This window comes from Acomys minous (genome assembly GCF_964271855.1).
Source record: "Acomys minous genome assembly, chromosome: 2".
NCBI classification, from domain to species: Eukaryota; Metazoa; Chordata; class Mammalia; order Rodentia; family Muridae; genus Acomys; species Acomys minous.
The window spans coordinates 16,886,672-16,910,127 of NC_140484.1; the positions used below are offsets into that span (position 1 = coordinate 16,886,672).

At 47.7% G+C, this 23,456-nt stretch overlaps 1 protein-coding gene across 1 annotated transcript in view; it reads left to right on the forward strand.

Moving 5' to 3' along the window:
* The first annotated feature begins 17,438 nt into the window (after positions 1–17,438).
* The window catches only part of DNMBP (dynamin binding protein), a 97,078-nt gene continuing 91,060 nt past the window's right edge, over positions 17,439–23,456 (forward strand). Inside the window, exon 1 of the mRNA XM_084754820.1 lies at positions 17,439–17,607. The gene's annotated coding sequence lies outside the window, so the exon portion shown is untranslated. The remainder of the gene's footprint in view (positions 17,608–23,456) is intronic.

A 23,456-nucleotide genomic window follows, 5' to 3' on the forward strand; every position in this document is an offset into this window, starting at 1 on the left:
TCCAGAATTGCCTAGGACCATTTCCACAATGGCCAGTAGTTTCCTTGTGAGGAGAGGATGTGACCTGCCGGGCCCAGTTCCCTGACCCTCACTGTGAGCACTGCCAACAATTTACACCTTTGGAAATGTTCTGTGCATGCAGGGGACATGGCACTCCCGTAGCCTGGCAGGTACTGGAAATGTGTCCCGCAGGGCAGTGTCCTGGGCCTTGCTGAGTCCCAGCTGAACCCACTGGTCCTGAGGGCAGTATTGAGCAAGTTAGATGTCTCTCAAGATACTGTGTCAGCTTCCACCTTGTGCCTAGAGCGAACAAGCTCATAAACCCTCCTCAGGCTGGTATCCCGAGCCCTCTGTTCCCCCCCCCCCCCAGGCTGGCTGCTGGGGAGCAGTCCGGGTTTCCACAGCTGTGCCACCAATGAACCTAGTTTTTTCCTCCGGATGAGCATTTCTCCTCTCACGTCTTGGGGCACAGCCTCACACACATCAGCAACTGTGAAGAGATGATGTGACCTCTCCCTTTTAGAGATGCCTCTTTTCAGGCTAAACAGTTAATGCTTTTTTTTTTTTTTTTGCAGTTTGCCCGTCTGCTTGCTTTGGGTCCCTTCTAATGATGCAGCTTTAAAAGTTTTTTTCTTTTTTTTTTTGTTTTTTGTTTTTTTGTTTTTCGTGACAGGGTTTCTCTGTGTAGCCTTGGCTGTCCTGGACTCACTTTGTAGACCAGGCTGGCCTCAAACTCACAGAGATCCACCTGCCTCTGCCTCCCGAGTGCTGGGATTAAAGGCATGCACCACCACACCCGGCTTTAACGATGCAGCTTTGAGAGGGCACAACACTGCTCAGTGACACATGATGTCTTCGCTTGTCATGCGTGCTGCGTTTTTCTAGGTTGTCTGAAGATCGCTCACTTTGTCCTCAGGCTCCACAGTACTGGGTCATTTGTGAAGCTGCTGTGTACAAAACAGGGACACAGAGTGCTTGCTGGCATGACCACAGACTTCCCTTCCTTCCTTCACGCTAAGAATCGTTACTGAGTTCCTGCTCACAAAGAGGAAGGAAGCATGGCTCATGGTCTCAGAGGAGCCACGTAGCTGGGAAGACCCACGACACTACAATGCACCGTCATAATTGCAGTGACCCTGTAACTTGGAGGTGGGGCTAAGGAGGCCCTGGGAAGAGCCTGTCCCAGCAACAGTGAAGCTTAAGTCAGACAGAGCCAGGTGTAAAGGAGCAGGGGTTGGGGGGATGGGCAGTTGGGTGGGAGGGATGTGGTCAGTCTGAGAAGGTGGCAAGGGCAGGTGCCTGGAGCTTCTCCGAAGGTCTGGGTCTTGTCAGGGTTTCACAAGGACCGCAGCATTGTGGGCTTGAATGAGATGCTGAGAGCTGAGACTGGGATGTCTGGGAGGGACCAGGGCACGGGGTAGTGTGGACTTTATCCCCAGAAGACCCAGGAGCCACTGAAGGGTTCTGCCGAGGGCGGGGCAGACCGCGATTAATAATAACAGTGGCCACGGCTGCTGCTGCCTGAAGAGCTGGCCAGCAGGAGACTGCAGGGAGCCAGCTGGGAAGATGACCTCAGCCTTGGAGGGGCAAGGCCAGAGCACTTGGCATCAGTTCCCTGTGACTTCCCTACCTTCCTGGAGACTTCCAGTCTCCTCACTCAGATCTCTTCTGCCTGTCACCCTGGCGCAGAAACACTAAAGCTGTTACAGGCCCCAACCAAAAGTAAGTAAATCCAAAATTGTCAGATTAAACCCCGGCTTTATAGAGAACACCCAGAGTCTGGCCATGGCATGAAAACTCCATGTACCGGAAGGGAAGCTGTGGTTTGTACACAGTTGAATGTCTTCCCTACAGGTTCGTACACCGGAAGCTTGGTGCCCAGGGTGGTGGTGGTGACACTGGGACAGTGGAAACTTTAAGGGGTGGGGCTAATGCAAGGCTACTAGGTCAAGAGCCCCAGCCCTCCAAATTAGTCAGTGCTGGCTTGAGTGGGTCACTTCCAAACAAAGCCACCCCATCCACTAGTCTCCTCTGCTTCTGGGTAATTCCTTTCCATTCCTCCATGGTGCGGGCAGGCATAAGACCTTTGCCAGGATGCAGGTGCCATGTTGTTAGGAGTCCCCAGCTGCTGGAATCACAAATCAAATAAACCTCTTTGCTTTGTAAGTTTTCCAGCCTCAGGGACAGTGTTATAACAACGAGGAACAGAGAAAGGCTCGCGTGAAGTCATGGGGGTAGGAGTTGGCAGAGTTGACATGACAGGACAGAAGGTCATCCTCCGACCTTGACCTAGCATCTGCTGGGCTGGTTTTATTAACCTAGACGTTTAAAGAGGAAATCTTCCGTATAGGGTGACAGCCTGAAAGGCCGCTGCCTCCCGTGGCTGTAGAGCATCACAGTGGATGGCCTGGGTTTTGAACTCTGACAGCAAGAACAACAGCAAAGAAACAAACATGGAAATACTATCTGCCTAACACGGAGTTTGTGGAGACTTAAGGTGAGTCTCTCATAAAACAGTGAGGAGGGAAAGCAAGGCCTGCCCATCCTTCCTCAGAGGACTGGCCCTCTTCAGGCCGGCCAAATGCCAGCCACCATCTATCTCCACACAAGCATCTGGACATCCAGTGTGGTGATGAGCTCTGAGGCCGCACTTTCCTGAGAGGCTGCGCTGAGACCATCCTGCATCTAGACCACTTGTCAAGCGCGCGTGCTAGAGAGCCCCCGATTGATCGATGTCTTGGTCTTTGCGGCACTATCCGTCTGACTGTTTTATCATGAGGTGATCCCTCTCCTACTTGAGGCTGGAGGGCACCCACTTTTCAGACAGGATAACAGCTCAGTGCCACCACCACCCACCAAAAGAGCACAGAAAACAAAATACACAACGTTTAAGAAGTTACTTAGTTACCACTGTGTGTGTGCACGCAGCGCGGCATGTGTGTGGCGATCGGAGGACAGCTTTCCGGAGTCGGTTCACTGTTTCAGCCTCCTGACCTGAGACTTGAACTCAGGTTTTCAGGCTGTCAGCAAGCTGCCTTCACCCCGAGCCATCTCAGCCTTACCACACAACAGGTTTTAAGAGGTCAGGTGTAGTGTACTTTACCCGGAGGTTAAAGTTGGCAGGAACTTCAGCCCTTGAACAGCTGGTGTTTGCTTTCAGTGGTCCCCGTATTTGAACCAAAACTGCCCATCGGGGCTGTGGAATGCTGCATGGGAGACGTACTGAGTGTCTCAAGACTGGACAATCTTTCATGGCTTCCAACAGGAGCTCTTCTGTCTCCCCCCAAAGAGTCAAACTTACTGACACTGCCGTATCCCACTTCTTCCCACAAGACACTTACAAGAAAAAGTGGGGCAGGGGAGGAGAATAGCCCAATGGCCTCTCATGGCTCAAAAATCAATTTAATCCATAAGATCTTGGTAGTGTGGCGTCAGCTCCCTCCAGGATACGAATCCAGCATGTGATTCAGGATCTCATAACTACGCACCTGGTCTTGGTATCCTGGCCTCGGGTTTCTAAAACCCACCCAACTTTGAGTGTTGGGTGCGTTGATGCAAAACTAGCTCTTCCCCTGAGAGAAGATAATTGAGCTGGGTTCTGGGAATATGGACTTACGTCACCCCTGATCAAGTGTTCCAGCATGGGAAGGGTTACGAGAACTTGTGTGGTTACAAAACAAGAGAAAGGCACTGTTTGAACACACTGGGAGGATGCTAGGCATGCTATGGTGTAGTGGAGAACATTCCTTTGGTTTCCAGTGATATCTGATGATATTTTTGACTTTTGGGTTGCTGGAAGCTAGTGTTCTGTTAATACAGCTTATTGTTTGTTCTTTTGAGACAGGGCCTCTCTGTGTAGTCAGTCCTAGGTGCCCTGGATCTCACTGTGTAGATCAGGCTAACCTTGAACTCACAGAAATCCTCCTGCTTCTGCCTCTCTGGTGTTGGGATTAAAGGTATGTGCCATTGTGCCTGGCCTGCTAATACATCTTAAGGTGTTTTTTTTAAGATTTTTTAAAAAAAGTTATTACATATACAATGTTCTGCCTGCACACCAGAAGAGGGCACCAGATCTCATTATAGATGGTTGTGAGCCACCATGTGGTTGCTGGGAATTGAACTCAGGACCTCTGGAAGAGCAGACAGTGCTCTTCACCTCTGAGCCATCTCTCCAGCCCAGACATCTTAAGGTTTACATTAGTGTCTCTCTCTCTCTCTCTCTCTCTCTCTCTCTCTCTCTCTCTCTCTCTCTCTCTCTCTCTCTCTCTCTCTCTTTCTCTGTGTGTGTGTGTATACACATAACAGCAATGTCCATAAAAGCCAAAGGCATCAGATCCCCAGAGGTAAAATTACAGGCAGTTGTGAGCTACCGCAGTGGATGCTGGGAACTGAATTCTGGTGACAGGTTACTCTTACAGCTGAGCCGTCTTTCCAGTCCAGTGAAGTAGGACCTTCTACTCCTGGCTAGGGCAAGAGAAGAGTGCCTCAGTTTATCTCCTGCTGCTGTGACAAAAGAAAAGAACCTCTCACAAGAGCAACTTAGGGGAGATCAGGTGTATTCTGACTCACAGCTCAAGTCTCAGCAGCCAGTGCCTGAGACAGCAGCTCATTCACAGCCGAGGAGCAGGGCGCAGTGAATGTGTGCAGTCACCTCCCTCTCCCCTTTTCATTCAGTCCCCAAACAGCTAGAGAGGTGCGTTGCTGGTTAAGAGGGCTTGCTGCGCTTCCAGAGGATCCAAGTTCAATTCCTAGCAAGTAGTTCGTGGCATAACAGAGTCAGTGGGGACCCAGTTAGTGTATAGAGGACGCTAGAACCGGTTGTTTAGTGTGGGGACAAAATTGCTATCAGAAGTGTTCAGAGGGTGGGGCGGACGGAGAGATGACCCTGAGGTTAAAGAGCACTTGTCACTCTTCCAGATGACCCGAGTTTGGTGCCCAGCACCCACTTGGTGGCTCCCAATTGTCTGTTAACTCCAGTTCCCAAAGATCTGATGCCCTCTTCTGGTCTCTATGGGCACTGCATGCACATGGCGCTCGGACAAACACAAGGGCAAAACCACTCAAAGAAATCAGTTTTTTGTTTTTTGTTTTTTTAAAGGTGCTGTGGGTAGATAGGAACAGAGATCATAGAACAGTTAGAGTATTTGTTCTGGTAGACAGCTGAGCCTCACACACAAATCACACCCGGTTTGGATGGTGGGCAGATAGTGCATGAACACAGAGATACGGTTTCTACCTTTTTTGGAGTTGGACAAATTTGGAGGGGGAGACAAAGACTAAAACAATTTAGTACATACAAACATAGAAAGGAGTTTGTATCTGCAACAAGAAGCCCGGAGATCAAAAACAAGGAAGTGGAGAGTCAGGATGACTAAGGAAGCTTTACCTGAGCAGGCGACAGTGGGCTCATTTGGAAAGGAGAGCAAAGGGTGCTCACCTAGAACAGAACAGTAAGCGCCCCAGGCCACAGAAGTCACAAACCCCAGCATCTCATAGCAGGGAGCAGCCTCTCTGTCTCTAGCAGCTGCATCTCTTGGGTCTAAGCCCACATGTGTGGACCTGGTTGTGGGCCTTTGTCTGTAGGTGGAGGAGACGCCCCCTCCCGGTAAGCTTCATGCTTGGAAATAGGTGTATGTTCCCCGCTGCTGGCAAAGCCCATAAGACCACAAGACCCTAAAACGTGGCAAAGGCTAGTTCTTTGCAGAGACACTTTCAAAGCAAACCGCACAGACTTTAGGCCAAAAGGGGTCAAAAGCTAGCTCTTTGAAGAAACACGTATCAAAGCTGCCCTGGAGACAACCTCTGGGAGGTGTCCTGGGAACGAACATCTCTTGCAATTCAGATATTCTTGGTTTAAAACCCAGCGGTCTGGGGTGGGAGGTCGGACTCCCCCATTTCTCCCTCCATAGCGCCCTGTCTTTGTCTTTCTTTTATCACTAAGCTTAGTGAATTAAAATCTAGCTCTTCGACTCTCGACTGTCTTTATTTTAACCAAGCACGCTCAGCTCAGGTATCTGGCCTTTTCACAAGTCCGAGGCTCCCTTCCCCACCGGAAGGGACACTGGACTCCCGGTGTCTCAAACACGGCCACCGTGTGCTCCCTCAAGCTAGGGGATCTGACCAGAAAGCTCCCCTCTCTGCCGAGGAGGCCTTCCTCGTGACCGGTTCTCGGGACAGAGCCTTCCTCGGCCAGCCTCCAGAAGGCTGAAGAAAACTCTGTGCCCAGATTCTCAGCCCAGCCTCTCGGAGAAAGGAACCCCCACACATGGTGTATGGGGGAGGGGTGCTCCCGCTTTCCCCACCCTCCGCATCAACATGGTACAGATCTAACTCAGCGGAGCACCCAAACCACAGAGTCTGGACAGCAGCGAGCCAGTGAAACCCACTTTATTTCCGTTGCAACAGAAAACCCCGGTGAACCTGACCTACCATTCCCCAAAACAAGGTTCTACAAAGTGGGGCAACTTGGCTCTGGGCAAATCTGGCGTCAGACGAGGAGAAGGAAGCTGAAGTCCCTGTATGGAGAGCATCACCTTCCAGGAGCTGCCCTACTATGTTCCCAGCACACAGCCTGCATTCTAGTGACCTCTCGCTCCTGGAATCTGGCTTCGGGATTGCTGGAACACTAGCTTCATTCAATGTTAACCTTGAAGAACGTTGCTGGGCAGATGCCTAAGCAAACACGTGACTCCTCCCTCCTCCCAAAGGATAAATTCCACCATTTGGAAAGGCCTCCCCTCACCTGTCATCGATGTAATTAATGGTCCTTACCGCGCCCTTTCCCTTCTTGGGTCTTTCCCTCACACACTGGCTAAGTTTCTCCCTAGCTGCGGTGCAGGTAGAGTCGGCTGAGACCCTGGACACGCACAGCCCGGGCTCAGAAAGTGGAGAACAGCGTCAGGGTGGGCTGTTGCTTGTTCCTGCCGACTGACACTCTGCTGGCTGGCCTTCTACACACAGTCCTGGGAACAGACAAATAAAACTGTTTCTTGGCTCCATGTTCCCCTCATGCTGAGCATGAGATCAAAGGAGTTGATGGGTCTCCTTAAATCCTCTCTGAAATCAGATCAAGCCAAAATAGGCTAAGAAACAAGAGGAAAGAGGACCACAATTTTATTCCCTTTTCAAGATATCTAAATGTTTATACACACTGTAGCTCATAGCTAACCAATAAAATTATTTTATTATTCCACAGACTGATAAAACATTTTAATGGCAAGTTAAAGGATCCACTAACTATTTTGGAGTAACTTACTAATTATTTAATAAGACCAATTAGAAGGAATATGCTTGCCACCCTCCACCTTCATGAACTCATAACTGTTTTCATGTCCCAAGTTAGGAAATCTTAACATTAAAAGTCATGAGCCAGGACTGGAGAGACGGCTCAGCAGTTAAGAGAGCTTGTGGTTCTTCCAGAGAAGCCGGGATCAGGTCCCAGCACTCACCCTGGGGAGCTCACACCCACCCACCAGTAACTCCAGCTCCAGAACACACACACACACACACACACACACACACAAAACAACATGTTTTGACTGGGCATGGTGCTGTACACCTTGAATCCCAGCAGTTGAGAGGTATGAGGATTTCTGTGAGTTCAAGGCCAGCCTGGTCTACATAGTGAGACACCCCGCCCCCATCTCAAATGAGAAATAAATAGATAAGTAAAGTATAATTTTAAAAAGTATACTAAATCCTTTTTCTTGTTATGCTACAGTAACAGCTTCATTTCTGGTTGGCATTTATTATCATGGCTGGATCTTTGAACATGAGGTCGTCACACACAGCTGGATCCAGATACCTCACTCTGCAGTCTAAAATCTCTCTCCGCTTTGTATTCCATTGTCTTTGGTGATAACCTCTTTCTCTCAGTCCCTCCTGAGAGCAAGTAAGGCCTGTGCTCTTCCAGCCTAGAAGCAGACTAGCTGTGACTCTTGGGTCACACATGTACTTGGGTGTGACTTTCAGTAACACAAATTAGGAAACCATCATAGTGACCGGTTGGTCAGTCTGGGGCTATCTGCCAGTCATGGAAGACGGAAGATGTGTGAGTAAGTGTGTGAGTGTGTGTGCCCATAAAATATCGGTTATCATTAAACAATAACACAAGTTCTTTTATTCCAATCTTAATTATTATTAATGTTTAGATCATACATTATGCTTTATTCAGTGAGTACATCTATATCTCATGCGTATATGTTGCAGAATGATGAACTTCAGGAGGTTTCTGGAGCACTGTACAGCAAGGAAGCTGAGAGACACGAAAGCCGAGTCTGTATTGATAGGAGTTGCGGAGAAGCAGCTGGGATGCTGCAGTGGCTGCAAGTCAGAGCAAAATTGCAAAGTTGAGCCCAGATGTAGAGGCAGAAGGGCAGCATGAAGCCCAGAGGAAGGAATGGGCAGACAGATGGGGCCGGTCCAGACTGACAAACTGGAGGAAAGGCATGCAGCAGTTAAGTACCAAGCATCCACTGCAAGGATGGGGCCGAGTTTGAGGCCACTGAGACAGCTGAACGGTCCCTCCTGGTAGGTCTTTGACTTACACCAGATAAGAGCTTTGCCAACATAGCCAGGCGGTGGTGGCGCACGCCTTTAATCCCAGTACTTGGGAGGCAGAGGCAGGCAGGTCGCTGTGAGTTCAAGGCCAGACTGGTCTACAAAGTCCAGGACAATCAAGGCTACCCAAAGAAACCTGTTCTCGAAAAAACAAAACAACAACAACAAAAAAGAGCTTTGCCCACCTCTTTATGGGGCCCAAGTGAGGAAGTTTGCCTTCTTTTCCCCAGTAAGGTGTAGCTGCTAAGTTCTTAGGCTTGTTTTTCCCATACACCCTCCCTAACCCTAGAGTCTCAGTCCAACCAGATAATTTTACAAGGTGTACATTTTCTACTCGTGGGAATATGTCATTTGTCAGTCTGTGCTGCATGGCTGGTCCATCCAGGTGCAGAATCGCTCTCTTCAACCCTCTTCAAAACCAGTCAAAGGCTGCTTCTGTACCGGAGCCTGAACACACCAGTTTCACACAAGATGGAATAAACTCCACAGGGCAGCCTCGCCTCTAACGCTGGATAGCTTTGTGCTTATTAGTTATTTATTTACTCAACACATGAAAGAGCAGCCCTCACTCTCAGAGGCAGAGTGTAATGTCAGCCTTGTTTCTTTTGTATTTATTCTGATGATAACTTTAGGCCCCGGTTTTGCACTTAGGGGCGTCAGATACAAAATTTCCCATCCAAAAAAAAAAAAGTGTCTGGACCTAAATAAAGACTTAAACAAGGAGTAGAAAGATGGTATGCTACGTATCAGCAGTTCCTGGGCTGGGCGTGTGGCTCAGTCGGTGGGATGCTGGCCCAGCATGCAGGGTTTCAACCCTGCCATCCATACGGTCCAAGTGCCCAGGAGACGGAAACAAGAGGCTCAAAAGTTCAAGGGCATCTACAGCAATAGAACGAGTTCGAGGCCAGCCTCATATACAGAATGGCTTGTTGATATAAACAGTGTGAGAATGATTAAGTGTGGAAAGATCAGGGAAGATGGAGACAAAGCAACCTCATGGAGCCCCGGCTGGCTCCTCCTTTAGAATCCGAGGATGAAGGTGACCACCTCTAGGGGTCATCATGATGTGCGCCAAGGAGAACAACCAACAAATGTTGTTTAGAGAGAAGTCAAACTTTATTCTCTTGCTCTATTAATGCAAACAGCCATGACCAGAAGATAGGTGACCTATAAGGATTTATTTTTTATATGTAGCCTAAGTTAGTCTTGACCTCAAGACTCTCTTGTCTCAACATTTAAGGTTGACAGTGGTGAGTCACCATGCTCAGCGACGTTATATTTTTTTTAAAAATTACTTCTAAAGAGCCAGCAAGATGGCCCAGTGGGCAAAGGTACCTCTGCCGAGTTTGATGAGCAGAGATCCATCCTTGGAATCCACATGGTGAACGGACAGAACTGATTCTTGCCAGCTGACCTCTGACCTCCACAAGAGCACTGTGGTACACTCAGGCAAGCATATATTCAGACACACAATAAATAACCATTAAGGTTTTCTTAATTAAAAAATTCTACTCCAATGAGGAATCCTGGTTCTGTTTCTTGGAGAAATGTTTTTTTCATACTGATAAGGAAGAAAAACTAGAAACATAAATATATGCTGTGGTCTTTACATAAGGCCAAGTTATAATAAATATTTTCTTTTGTTGTTGTTTTTGTTTGTTTTGTTTTGTTTTTCAAGACAGGGTTTCTCTGTGTAGCCTTGACTGTCCTGGACTCACTTTTGTAGACAGGCCTGCCTCTGCCTCCCAAATGCTGAGATTAAAGGCATGCACCACCCCCACCCAGCTTAATAAATGTTTTCTATAAAATTGTCTTCAGGGTTTGGAGAGATGGCTCAGTGATCACTGGCTGCTCTCCCAAAGGACCTGAGTTCAATTCCCAGAGCCCATATGGCAGCTCACAACCATCTGTAGCTCCAATCCTAAGAGATCCAACATCCTCTTCTGGCTTCCTCAGATACCAGGCGTACATGTTGTGCACAGATATGCATGCATATAAAACACTCATACACATGAAATAAAAACAAAATCGTCTTCAGTATTTTCACTCCTACATTGCCAGCTTCATGTTTCCTTCATTCTTTCAGAACCCAAATATCTCTCTCCTTTCTTGTCTCTTTATGGAAATAGGAAAAGATATATCTTTGGCAGGTACATAAAAATGCATGGGTTTTTTAAAGAAATACTACCTCTGGGACTGGAGAGATGGCTTAGTTAAGAGCCCTGGCTGCCTTTCCAGAGGACCTGGGTTCGATTCCCAGCACTCACACGGCAGCTCACAGCTGTAGCACTCAAATCTCAGGGGATAGAATGGCCTCTGTTGGCCTTTACAGCATCAGGCACATATGTCACACCCTGCTGGGAGCAATTGCATGCTGGGTTGGCAAAAGCAAGCAAGTGAGCTTCCTGGAGGCAGCCCACTTGTTTTCGCACAGCTGACGAATGGGTGTATGCCTGGTTTAGGCAAAGCCTTAGGGATTTTTGCCTCAGGACTGCTTACTGTTGCTAAAATGCTTTTCAATGCTCATCTCATTTGCATACTGCAGTTGAGCATGAAGGACCCTCACTGTCTATGCATAATGTTATTGCTCCATAGTGCTACTCTCTCTGTTGAGCTGATTTTCTAAAAATGATTTTTATGATTCCCAATAATGGTCCATAAATTGATTCAGGTAATTTTTTGTTTTGTTTTGTTTTGTTCCTTGGACTTGCTTTGTAGACCAGGCTGGCCTCGAACTCACAGCGATCCACCTGTCTCTGCTTCCCGAGTGCTGGGATTAAAGACGTGTGCCACAACACCCAGCTTGATTCAGATAGTTTTTATTTATTTTTATTTTTTTTAATTTTGGTTTTTCGAGACAGGGTTTCTCTGTGTAGCCTTTGCTGTCATAGACTCACTTTGTAGACCAGGCTGGCCCTGGACTCACAACCCGAGTCCTGGGATTAAAGTTGTTTGCCACCACGTCTGGCTGATTCAAGTTATTTAAAAACTCCTCCTGCAATATAGCAAAATCTATTAGGAGCTCCATGAACCTTCATGTGAATTACACCAAGGAAGGAAAACAAGATTGAAGCAAATTAATAATCAAGGAAATACATTCATTCTAGGTTTAGTCCAAGGATAAGGCCCAGGTGTACACTACGATAAGATAGAAACAAAGAATAAATGGTTATCTACATGAGACAAGACAGACACCTGTTTCTTTAAAAAAAAAAAAAAACCTTGACATAAAAAACTCCTGCTTTGAACAAATAACATACATTTGAAAAAAGATAAAACTTCTGCTTTGAACTCATAATGAGCATGTAGATAAAACCACTGCATTAAACTTATAATAAACAAAAGTATCTAGTTGATATATTTCTAATGAAAGAACTTAGAACCAATAGTCTTACTGTAATCCCTCCTGGGGTGGAGCCTGTTAGGTTTCTCTAGGACAGTGGTTCTCAACTTTCTAATTCTACAACCCCTTAATACAGTCCTCATGTTGTGGTGACCGATCCCCCCCCAAACCATAAAATTTGTTGCTCCTTCATAACTGCAATTTTGTTATTGTTATGATTCAGGATGTAAACATTTTTGGAGCTAGAAGTCTGTCAAAGGGGTCTCGACCCACAGGCTGAGAACCACTGCTAGAAGCTGTCCCTGCCCTTGGTGGGGGAGTACAGCCTTCCCTGGGCATCCATCCCAGGTGGCTGCTGGTCTTTCGCTGTCTCTGTCCTTGGACCCCAGATGTGTTGGGAATCCCCTTCTTATGACTAGTTCTCAAAAATCTCCATGTGATGCTCTTCCTTCATGGCATTTTAAGTTGCAAGCCTGCATCTTCTGTATTATTCCGCTAAGCTCTGGACCACCTCTTCCTTAGTAGTCGGAGTAGGAATGGGTATGCAGCTGTACTTCTCACCCCCAGCTGGGCCCCTGGCTGTTCCAGGATTAATGCCTGGCTATATCCTGTGTGAGGCTAGCTTCAGTCAGCAGCCTGATACTCACTCTAATGAGCTTATGGCTATGACAGGGTACATTCAAGAGAAGCTCTGATGTGGGGCTGAGCCACAGGCCAGCTGCTGGTTTTCAGAGCTGTTCCTGATGACAGTGAAAGTTCAGACTCAGAGTATCCTGGCAGCTAGGGTTCCCTTTAGACCTGAGACCCAAGGTTGACACACACAAATAGTTTAAACAGGTGGGATTCACCAAAACTGACAAGAATTCTGTCTTTCGCTTTACTGAAAATTACTGGAGGTAGAAGGAGGCATAAATTTATAAAATTTTTAAAATATATATTTTTTTATGTGTATGAGTTGTTTTGTTTTGTTTTTCGAGACAGGGTTTCTCTGTGTATAGCCCTGGCTGTCCTGGACTCACTTTGTGTCCTGGACACAGCAATCCGCCTGCCTCTGCCTCCCGAGTGCTGGGATTCAAGGTATGCCCTACCACCGCCTGGCTGAGTGTTTTGCCTGTGTGTATGTCTGTGCACCATGTACGTGCCTGGGTTGAGCAGGGGCCAGAAGGAGATGTCTGATGCCCTGGAACTGGAGTTACAGATGATTGGGAGCTGTCACGGGGCTGCTGGGAATCAAACCCAGGCCCTCTGGAAGAGCAATCAGTGCTCTCACCTGCTGAGCCATCTCTCCAGTCTCTGTTTATAAGTTTTAATGTTACATACTAACCTCATCCTTATGAGGCAGCCCCACTACCCCCTTTGTTTTACCATCACCCCACCCCACCCCCACTTTCCAGGAGAGACTGGTATACTAGAGGCTGGCTTTGAACTCATTAATGTAGCCAAAGGTGATCTTGAGGGTGATCCCCCTGCTTCCACCTCCCAAGTGCTGGGATTACGTGTGTGTGCCACCTTTGGCCAGTTTATGTGGTATTGGGGCTTGAACCCAAGGCTTCATTCATGCTGGACAAGCACTACCAACTGAGGCGCTAGATTCCCAGGCCCCCCCTGAATAGTTGCATTCCAGGCCTCTCCACAAGGGATATTGTTCATAAAACTCAGTCTGTCCTGGCTCTCTAGACTCAGGGTGATTCTCACACCCATTTACTTTCTATTGCTATTTATTTATATACTTATTTGTTTGTTTACTTAGTTTATAGTGTCCGTGTGCACACCTAAAGGTCAGAGGGCAACTTTCTGGAATTGATTCTCTCCTTCCACAAGGTGGGGACCCTGCAGCAAACTCCTTGGACTTGGTGGCAGCAAGCATCTTGGCCCACTGAGCCATCCTGCTGGCCTCTGCGTGTTTTCTAGTCTCATCTCATGATTCTCTGGCTGCCTGTTCCCGGCCAGCTCCTCTGGGGGCTCTGAAACTTGGCCGAGTTGCTTTTGGTTTCAGAGCTTTGCCACTGCTTCTACCCGAAAGCACAGCCTTAGCTCTTTGCACGGCTAATTCCTTCTCCTCATGTTGGCCTCAGAAAACATTAAATTTGCAGAGAGACCTCTCCACCACCTTTACAGTAAGAGAAACCTCTCACCCTTTATTTTGGCCAGATTCCTCATCTGAGGCACCAAACAGAAAATAGACAAACAAAGAAACAAATAAATAAATAAGTTGCATCACTGCTTTTTAATTCCTTAAGGGCTGTTGTACAACTGTCAGTCCTGATGTATATAAGAGAAGTTAATTCAAGTCAGGTGTGGTGGCGCACGGCCTTTAATCCCAGCACTCGGGAAGCAGAGGCAGGTGGATCTCTGTGAGTTCAAGGCCAGCCTGGTTTACAAAAGTGAGTCCAGGACAACCAAGGTTACACAGAGAAACCCTGTCTCAGAGAGAGAGAGAGAGAGAGAGAGAGAGAGAGAGAGAGAGAAGTTAATTGTTACGAACCAGCAAGTGCCCAGGGCCTTAGGGGTTAATTCTTTACCATGAATATGCTGTGTCCCTGGCTTGTGTTCTTCAGGGTGCGCTCCAGCATGTAGTTTACTTCCTCTCACATCATTTGGAGTATGACTTCCGGATGGCAGGGGGCCTATTGGCTGTTGGGCAGACGGTCTGAGTGCTAAATGCCCAGGACAGCTCCATTTAGTGACAGGACAATGGTGAGCTGGTGAGTTTCCCTTGTTCAGGGCAAGAGTAACCGTGGACTGGGTGTTTCAATGTCCTCAGCCTCTTATGCGAAGGACTGAAGACAACGGCTCTCACAGATTGGCAAAAGAAGTGAGATAACTTTACTCAGAGCCAAGAAGAGTAGAAATTAAAGAGGGACCCCAGGAGAGAGAGTTCCCAAGGACCCCAGCTGGCAGTGCAGGTCTCCACATGACCTAAAGGAGGGAGGGGCTGGTCACTAAAGGGCGTATTTTGGGTAGTGCACTATTTTGACTGACTGATTGATGATGATGATGATGATGATTTTGGTTTTCTGAGACAAGGTTTCTCTGTAACAGCACTGGCTTTCCTGGACTCACTTTGTAGACCAAGCTGGCCTCAAATTCATAGAGATCTGCCTGCCGCTGCTTGCCTCTGCCTCCCCAGTGCTGGGATTAAAGGTGTGTGCCACCACGCCTGGCTCTATTTCTTTTTCTTACTGTGCACATATGTCTCTTCCTGGAATGCATCTGATTTTAATCATATTTACGTCCAGTTATGCATAAGCACAAGTTAGCAAGTTAGTAGATAAGAGATTCCCTTTAAAAGAGAGGACATTGCTTTGTCTTACTGGAAGCTTATACAGACCAGTTCAGGCCACATCAGCTTCTCTCTCTCTCTCTCTCTCTCTCTCTCTCTCTCTCTCTCTCTCTCTTTATATGTAGATATGTTGGGATTATACTATTTGATTGTCACCAGTCCAGTTACCAGTTCCAGGTCCGGAAATCATCGATCATGCTGAGAGATGGAAGCCCTGTGTGCTATTACAGGAGGGCATGGTGTAGCCCCAAACTGCATAGGAGTCTTGGTGCCACTAAACCATTCCTATGCTCGCCTGCCTCAGAAGACTAGACTATACCATTCATGATTTAGAACCTTGGTGATGCCTCAGACTCCAGTGCCCCCACCAAAGAACCTTCCTCCGAGCGCCAATAACCTGGGTATTCTGGGGCTGACTCTTCTATGAAAGGAAAATGCTTAGATCAGGGGCTGGGGCGATTGCTCCAATCGAAAGACACTTGCTGTCAAGCCTGATGGCCACATGATAGAAGGTGGGAACTGGCTCCCAGAAGTTGTCCTCTGACCTCCTCATGAGACCCAGGCCTGCCTCAAGTGCCCCCTACCCCAGCTAACCAATTAACTAATCAATTAATGATGTTAAAAAAAAATAGAAACATCTAGCTAGAGCTGAGTCATGTTAAGACATTCCAATGTCGTTTTAGTTTCAAAATGAACTCTTTGCTTTTACCTCATCTGGCTTCCATAAGGATTACTAGGCTTCAAACCACATTAGAAAAATATATACACAGAAAACAAAATCGTGATGAGTTAATAATAACAACTTTTGTCAGCGGGCATGGGGGTACACACCTTTAATCCCAGCACTCAGAGTTGAAGGCAGAGGCAGGTGTGGTGAATCTCTGGGAGTTTGAGGCCAGCTTGATCTACATAGCAAGTGCTAGGAAAGCCAGGAGCCACATGATAGAGAGACCCTGTCAAAAAAAAAAAAAAAAAAGATTATCATCTAGGAAATAGATTGTCACTGTTACTTGAAAAGGGGGAGGAATGCTCATTGTTTCACAGACAATGGAAGCATTTGCTAAATTTTTTTTAAAAAACAAAAATCTGGAATATTTATGTTTTACTTCAAAAATTTCTCTCATCGGTGTTCAAAGGTGGAGAATAGTAGAGGTGGCCCAGCCGTTTCACTTCTAGATAAGACCCAAAGAACTCGGCAGACACATGTACATTTTGGGTCATAGCCTTGTCCACAACTGCCAAAAGGGAAACGCGCTGAGATGCCCAGGAAAGGACACATGCGTAAACAGAAGGCGGTATATGTAGGCAGTGCGATGTTACTTAGCAGGAAAAAAAAGAAGAAAATGCTGACATATAGTACAACACAGATGAAACTCAGGACAGTATTCTAACCGAAATGAGCCAGATATCAAAGGGACAGCTATTGTAGATTCCACCTATGAGGGTGTCCAGGGCAGAGGACACAGGAGAGGAGGGATCGCTGGGAGGGAGGAGTCCCCCGTATGATGAGAGCGGTTTCAGTTTAGGAAGATTAAAAAGTCCTGGTGATGGTCCGCGTGATGGCTGCATGGCAGTGTGTGCTGATGGGCTGCAGACATTAAACTTTATGCTCTGTCTGTTTACTTTACTACGATTTTAAAGTGTGGAGGAACCGAGAAACAATATAGCTAATGAAAAATCGAAATAAAGGCTTATCTCAGCTGTGTGATAGTGACATAAGATTCCTGCAGGCTTCAGATCTGACCGTGAACCCCAACAATTCCAGGTGACCCCTCCAAGCACTTGAGATCTTTTAACAAGCAGAAACCCTGCGGGGACTGTGAGAAACTGAGGCGCCTGGCCTTTGTCTTCTGTGACTCTATGCTTTTACATTCCCAAAATTGTCCCGCGAGACTTTTCTCAGGAAGAAGAAAAAAATGAATAGGGAGAGGGAGAGACCTGGTTTTGGTGGTACCCCTGTAACCCAGCCCTTGAGGAGGGGAGGAGGAGCTAAAGGTTCGAGGCCAGCCTCCACTGCGGAGTACGTTCATCGCTCAGCGGAGAATTTGAATTTTCTAGGTTGGCCGTGGCGCGAGTGCGGGGTGTTGAGAGGGAGGCTGGATCCTAGCCCGAGCAATGTGCAGCGCTGACGCCTCCCTCCCCAACACACATCCATCCCTACACACACCCCGCAGTTTCCAGGAGAGGCCCTGACGTGGCGGGGCGGCGGGCTGGGCGGCCGCCAGGGGGCGCGAGCGCGGGAAGGGGAGCACCGGGGCCACCCGGCGGAAGCGGCGCGGAGGGAGGCGGGGCGGCGCGGAGTCACCCGGATCGGCCCGCCCGCCCGCTGCCGCCGCCGCCGCCGCCGCCAAGGCGAGGTGACCGCGGCCCGGCCAGACTACCGACAGCCGTGCGCGGAGGGAACGTGGGACGCAGAGAGCAGGTCTGTGCGGGGCTGGGCGCTGGCGGGGTGACGGGGTGGCGGGGACGGCGGGCTCCGGGTCGCGCTGCTCTCCGCGGGACGTGTGGCTGGGGGACCACGGGCCCTCGCTGTCCTCACAAACGGCCGCCGGGTCCCGGGGGTCCCCCGCAGCCCTCGAGGCCGTCCCCGGACACGGACGCGGGGACGAGGTGTCCAGCCGGGGCGCTGTCACCTCACCCGCCCTCCTGGAGCGTGAAGAACTCAGCCCCAGTCCTGCCCTTGGTCGCCGTTACAGCTGGTGGCATGCGAGGCCAGGATTCCGAGACAGGCAGGCAGGCAGGCATGGTCTCCCAAACATGCCTAGGACTATTTAGCTGGAGATGTAGCTTTGGTTTAGTAGAGTTTTTAGGTACCCAGGACGACTGCACCGATGCCAGGCATCCGTGTGTCAAAGGAGGATGGTGCTGTCTGTCACTCAATAAAGGGATATTGAGATGACCAAACAGGCCGGCATCTGATGTGTATTAAGAGCCGCGAAGAGTGTTTGGGGCACAGGGTTCTATTTTTTTTTTCTTTTTAATAAAACCAACTTGAAAAGCAACATCGGATGTAGAATAATGGATGCTAAATTCTGTAACCTGCCTTTAGTAATTCTTTTAGAGTCATGGGAGTACCTCGTGAGACTGGTGATGGTGTGGTATGTGACAAGCTAGCGATGACACTGATGGGTCAGGTTGGAGCATAGTTTAAACTCCACTTTACTTAGTCGAGCTCCATGATGCTAGCAGAGCTGACCAATCCACAGTCAGTTTTTGCAGCGCACAGACCTAATTTCTCTCTCAGTGTTGCCTTTATAAAACAGCTGGAAAGAAAAACAGAAAGAAGAGAAAGGCATAATGTTCAAGTTAGTGTACCCATCGGAACTCATTGCCCTAAACTACTGAATGACGTGATCTCTCGGGCCCCTCCCGCCGCCGAAGTCTTTCATTTGTGTGTTAACATGAAACAGATCGCTCCTGGTGACAGCCGAGTTCTGAGAAAACAAAAATTGATCTTACATATTGTATAGCAGATGTTCAGTTTCATTATTGCTCCCAATTCTCCTTCTCACTGGGTCTAGACCGAGTGCTTGGTGTGTAGCGGAGAACTGCTAAGTCCAGCATGGGAATGACATTCATGTTGTCACAGGTAATTTTTCCAGTAAGTCCAGAACATTCTGAGTCAGACTGTGATAACTTTTATGCCGCATTCACTTCGTGTATGATTTTTGCCTGGAGTATGATAATGATCTTTCTTGATGCTGTTCAAATATGTATGAATTATTTTTGTCTTTTAACCCACAAAGTAGGGCCTCCCAATTTGCCACTCAGCTCCCCTTTCCGGCCCCATTCTCTTCCCCGCGCAACCCCCTTTGCCTGCGGAGACCCTCTTCACATTCCTCCTTCACCCACGTGGGAGGGCAGAGCCTCGCCCAGAATGCCCAGGGAGCTTGTACTACTTTCTCGCCTCTGGGACGAGAGGGAGCTCTGGAACGCTGAGATACCACTTAGGACCTAAAAAACGAACGGGAGCTGTTCATCCTTAGCATCTGCTCCTGCTGAATGGCCGAGCAGATCCACGCTGAACTTTCATCTCCATGTTGGCAGAGTATCTTAAGGGACGCGTCCGTGCCGTGTGTCTTCCCCATGCCTTAGAAGGAAGCCTTTTCTTCATGGTGCGCTCCAGCGCTTAAAATTTATCACCGTTCCCAGCCGTCTCGGTCACTTTGATCTGTACTGGGCTAAAATAAGTGCAGGGTGACATTTTAAAACTATGGATTGCTTAGTCTTACACTTGGGAGTAGATATTAAAAAAAAAAAAGATTCAAAGAGTACAAGCAGAGACTTGCTACCTACCGGCAGATACAAAGCTCGGCTTATTTTTCCAGGTTTATTTTTCTGTCCTTTGGAACAGAATGCCAGTCAGTTAGCATTACCTACAGTCTGTCACCACTACAGGGCTACCTCCTATAAAGATCCCAAGCTCTGTTGTCAAAACATTCTTAAAAATTCATTCAGGGGGGCTGGAGAGATGGCTCAGCGGTTAAGAGCACTGTCTGCTCTTCCAGAGGTCCTGAGTTCAATTCCCAGCAACCGCATGGTGGCTCACAACCACCTATACCCTCTAATGCCCCCCTCTGGTGTACAGGTGTACATGCAGATAGAGCATTCATATAAATAATAAATAAAATTTTAAAAAATTCATTCAGAATACTTCTTAAAAGCTCCACACCAGTGGATATGGAATTGTTCCTTATTATACCCCACCAGGAAAACATATGAATAAAATAATTTTCAAGACTAAATAGTTCAGTCTTGCTGTTGGGACTTCATTGTGAGGTCGCCTCACACCTGGAGAGCGGGGAAATGGACAGTCCCGGTGGTAACCAGACCAAACGCACCACGAAAGAGCCGTTACATAGCCCAGTGGGAACAAGTGCTTCATCCTTGGTGTTAAAGAGAAAGCCCCAAGCACGGTGGCACGTGCCTGTAATCTCAGCACTCAGGAGGCAGAGGCAGGCAGATCTCTGAGTTTGAGGCCAGCCTGGTCTACAAAGTGAGTTCCAGGACAGCCAAGGCTACACAGAGGAAAACCCTGTCTCGAAAGACAAACAACAACAATAACAAAGCAACAACAACAACAAAATAATCAGAAACAAAAACCAAAGGAAGCCATGCTGCCTGGTGCGGTGTGTGTGGCTGCTCACGACTCAGATGAGCTTCTGTGAGATCAAGGCCATCCTCTACGTCCCGAGTTTCAGGCCAGCCTTGTCTGTCAAGGGAGAAAAAGAAGACCAGCCACGGGGAAGGAAAGTAGGCAGGGTAGCTAAACTGACTTCATCTCTGGATGTGTAAGTCTTTTCTTTAGGCTGAAGATACCTGGCTACCAAGATCTGACTGCACAATAAGGTGCTGTGCAAGGAGTTTGAGGCTGAAGGCTGTGTTCTGATTCTGGGTGGTTCGATCCTTTGTTCATTCACTCAGCAATTTTATTTAATTTTAATTTTAATTTTAATTTTAATTTTTGCCCTTGCATGAGCCAGGCACCACCAGAGGAGTTAGGGCTGACGTGTGAGCAAAGTGGACAAAGGCTTGGAGAATTACATATTGCAATGGTCCCCTGAGAGATAGTGGGAGTACAAGAGCATAGCAGATCCAGTCATCAGAATACAGTAGAAAATTCTAAGCAGTGTAGATTGGAACCAGCGTGTGTGTGTGTGTGGGGGGGGGTAATGTTACTTTTTATACAGAGTGGTGGGGGAGGACAGAGTAGGAGGGGCAGGCGGAGCAAGTCCCAGGAGCATGCTTGGTAGGCGGGAGGGCTGCCGAGGTCACAGTGGCCAAGCAGAGGGGACATGGAGAAAGTGGCAGATTAAGAGGGAAGGGCAGGAGTGGGAAAGGGCACTTTGGTATAGTCCTTTGTTAAAAAAAAAAAAATCCAGCTTTGACTCTGAGTAAGGGGGAAACCTTTACAGGTTTTTCTCCGTGCCTTTATAAAGGCTGAGGGTAGATACTGGGCAGGGGCCGAGAGTGGGGATCATAGGGGACAAGGAAGGAATTGATGGCTTTCCTTTTTACATTAGTTATGTGGCCCTAAACCGGAATTCTTCTATGGGTTTTTTTCCTTTGTTTGTTTTTGTTTTTGGTTTTTTTTGTTTTTGTTTTTGTTTTTGCAACAGGGTTTCTCTGTGTTATCTTGGCTGTCCTGGACTAGCTTTGTAGACCAGGCTGGACTTGAACTCACAGTGATCCGCCTGCCTCTGCCTCCTGAGTGCTGGGATTAAAGGCGTGTGGGCCACCACTCCCAGCCTGGGTTTTTAAATTTTCTCATTTGCAGAATAACTGTGTCTCCTCCAGCTTAAGAATGTGAAGATTTCAGGTCATGGGAAGTACTTCTTCTGGGGAGCAAGAGAGTGAAGGATGAGGCTCTGAGTAAAAGCTTCAGACGATGGATCGGGAACCAAATCACCCCAAATCTAGAGAGACGGGGTCTTTTCAGTCAGGCCACAGGAACAAAAAACCAGTGCTGGGCATGGTGGCACACTCCTGCCTTTAATCCTGTACTGGGGAGGCAGAGGTGTATCTATGAATTTGAGGCCAGCCTGGCCTATGTAGTGCATTCTAGGACAACCAGGGCTACATAGTTAGACCCTGTCTCAGAAAAAGGAAAAAAAAAAAAAAGAAAGAAAAAGAAAAGAAGGAAGAAATGAAGGAAAGAAAGAGAAAAGGAAACTTTCTGTGGATATTCTCTGCTATTCACGTTCAAGCTTTTCTTATCTCTAATTTCCCTTTCTGCTTGAAACTGGATTAAAAGCTGTCACTCATCCACAGATCTGGCAACCAGAGTAGCGTTTGTTGTCTGGAAAATCTGGAACTTTCGAGAAGGAAACAACCTTAATTTTTGTCCCTCCCTGGTCATTTGAATTTGGTTGCTGCTGTTTTTGAGACAAGATCTCTCTCTGTAAGGGTCTGAAAATTGCTGAAGGAAGACCCCAGAGCCCTGCGTGCAGGGGTCAACCATCCGTACAAAATGGCGGCCACCCTCAAGGGGAGCTCACAGGCTCTTTTTAAGGCTTCTAGGGGAATCTTCTCAGTGGCCATATGACTCTTGCTGGGATTGGGCGGTGCCTCTGGAGGCTACATGAGTCTACCCATAGGCCTTTTAGCAATGTCCTGCCCTCTCATCTCTTTGTCACCCAGGCTGCTCTGGAACTTGATCTGTAGATGGTCTTGAACCTACAGCCGATCTGCCTGCCTCTTCCTATAGAAGGCTGGGGTTAAAGGGAGCACCAGGCCCAGCCCCCATTTGAGTTATTTCATCACAACCTATAAGATTTCTTTTGTTTTCAGTTGTTAACCCACTCCCGTAACCCCCAGGTGCTCTTTAAAAACAATTTTTAAAGTTTTTTTTTATATATATATGAGTGTTTTGCCTGCATGTGTATCTGTGCACCATATACCTCCTGTGCAACTGGAGGTAAAGATGGTGGTGACACACTTTATGGGTGCTAGGAATTGAACCCAGGTCCCCAAGAACAGCAAGTGCTCTAAACCAATGAGCCGCTGCTCCTGCACCCTGTCCCCGCCCCCCCCCCCCCCCCCAGCCCCAGGTGCTGTTTGTAATACATCTCTCTGTTTTGTTTGTGTGAGTGGGATCCTGCAAGGTGGGAGTGTTTGCTTTCTGTATTTTAACTTTAGTGCTGTAGCCCTTGAGCCCCAGGCACTGTTGGTATGCACCTGCTTCTCCGTCACATGCCTCGGTTACCTGTTCTCTGTGTGACAGGCAGCTGCTCAGGTTAACCACAGTAATTACAGCAGTGACTACCTTCTTCTGCCTTCTATGTCGGCTTACACAGCTGTGTGACATGTCTGTGGGATGTGAACTTAGAAGAACACTATTGCACTATGAGGTTTCATGGACTGAGATTGAGTACTCCAGACTCATTTCTACGGTAGCTGTACCCAGCCGTCTCCGTCCTTCCAGAATTATCTGTAACTCATGTTTCACCAGCATTCAGCTTTGTGCACGTTTTCAAACCTCCTAAGTGTTAAGTGACAGCTTGCTATTTTACTTTGTATTTTTGTGTTACTAGTTCTTTTGAGCATCTCTTAGCCGTACACCTTCTCGTAAGTGCTCTTTCTGTGCCGTTCTATTGGAGGTGAAGTCTGTGGTGTCACCAGTCTGCAGAAGGTTTAGAATGTCGATGCTCTCTAGCGCATTTGTATGTTGACACTGTCTTTTCATCTGGCCTACTCTGTTTCAATTTGTTTTTTCCTTGGCCAAGGTAAACCCTTAATTTTATATTACCAAATAAGTTATTTGATCTAGGC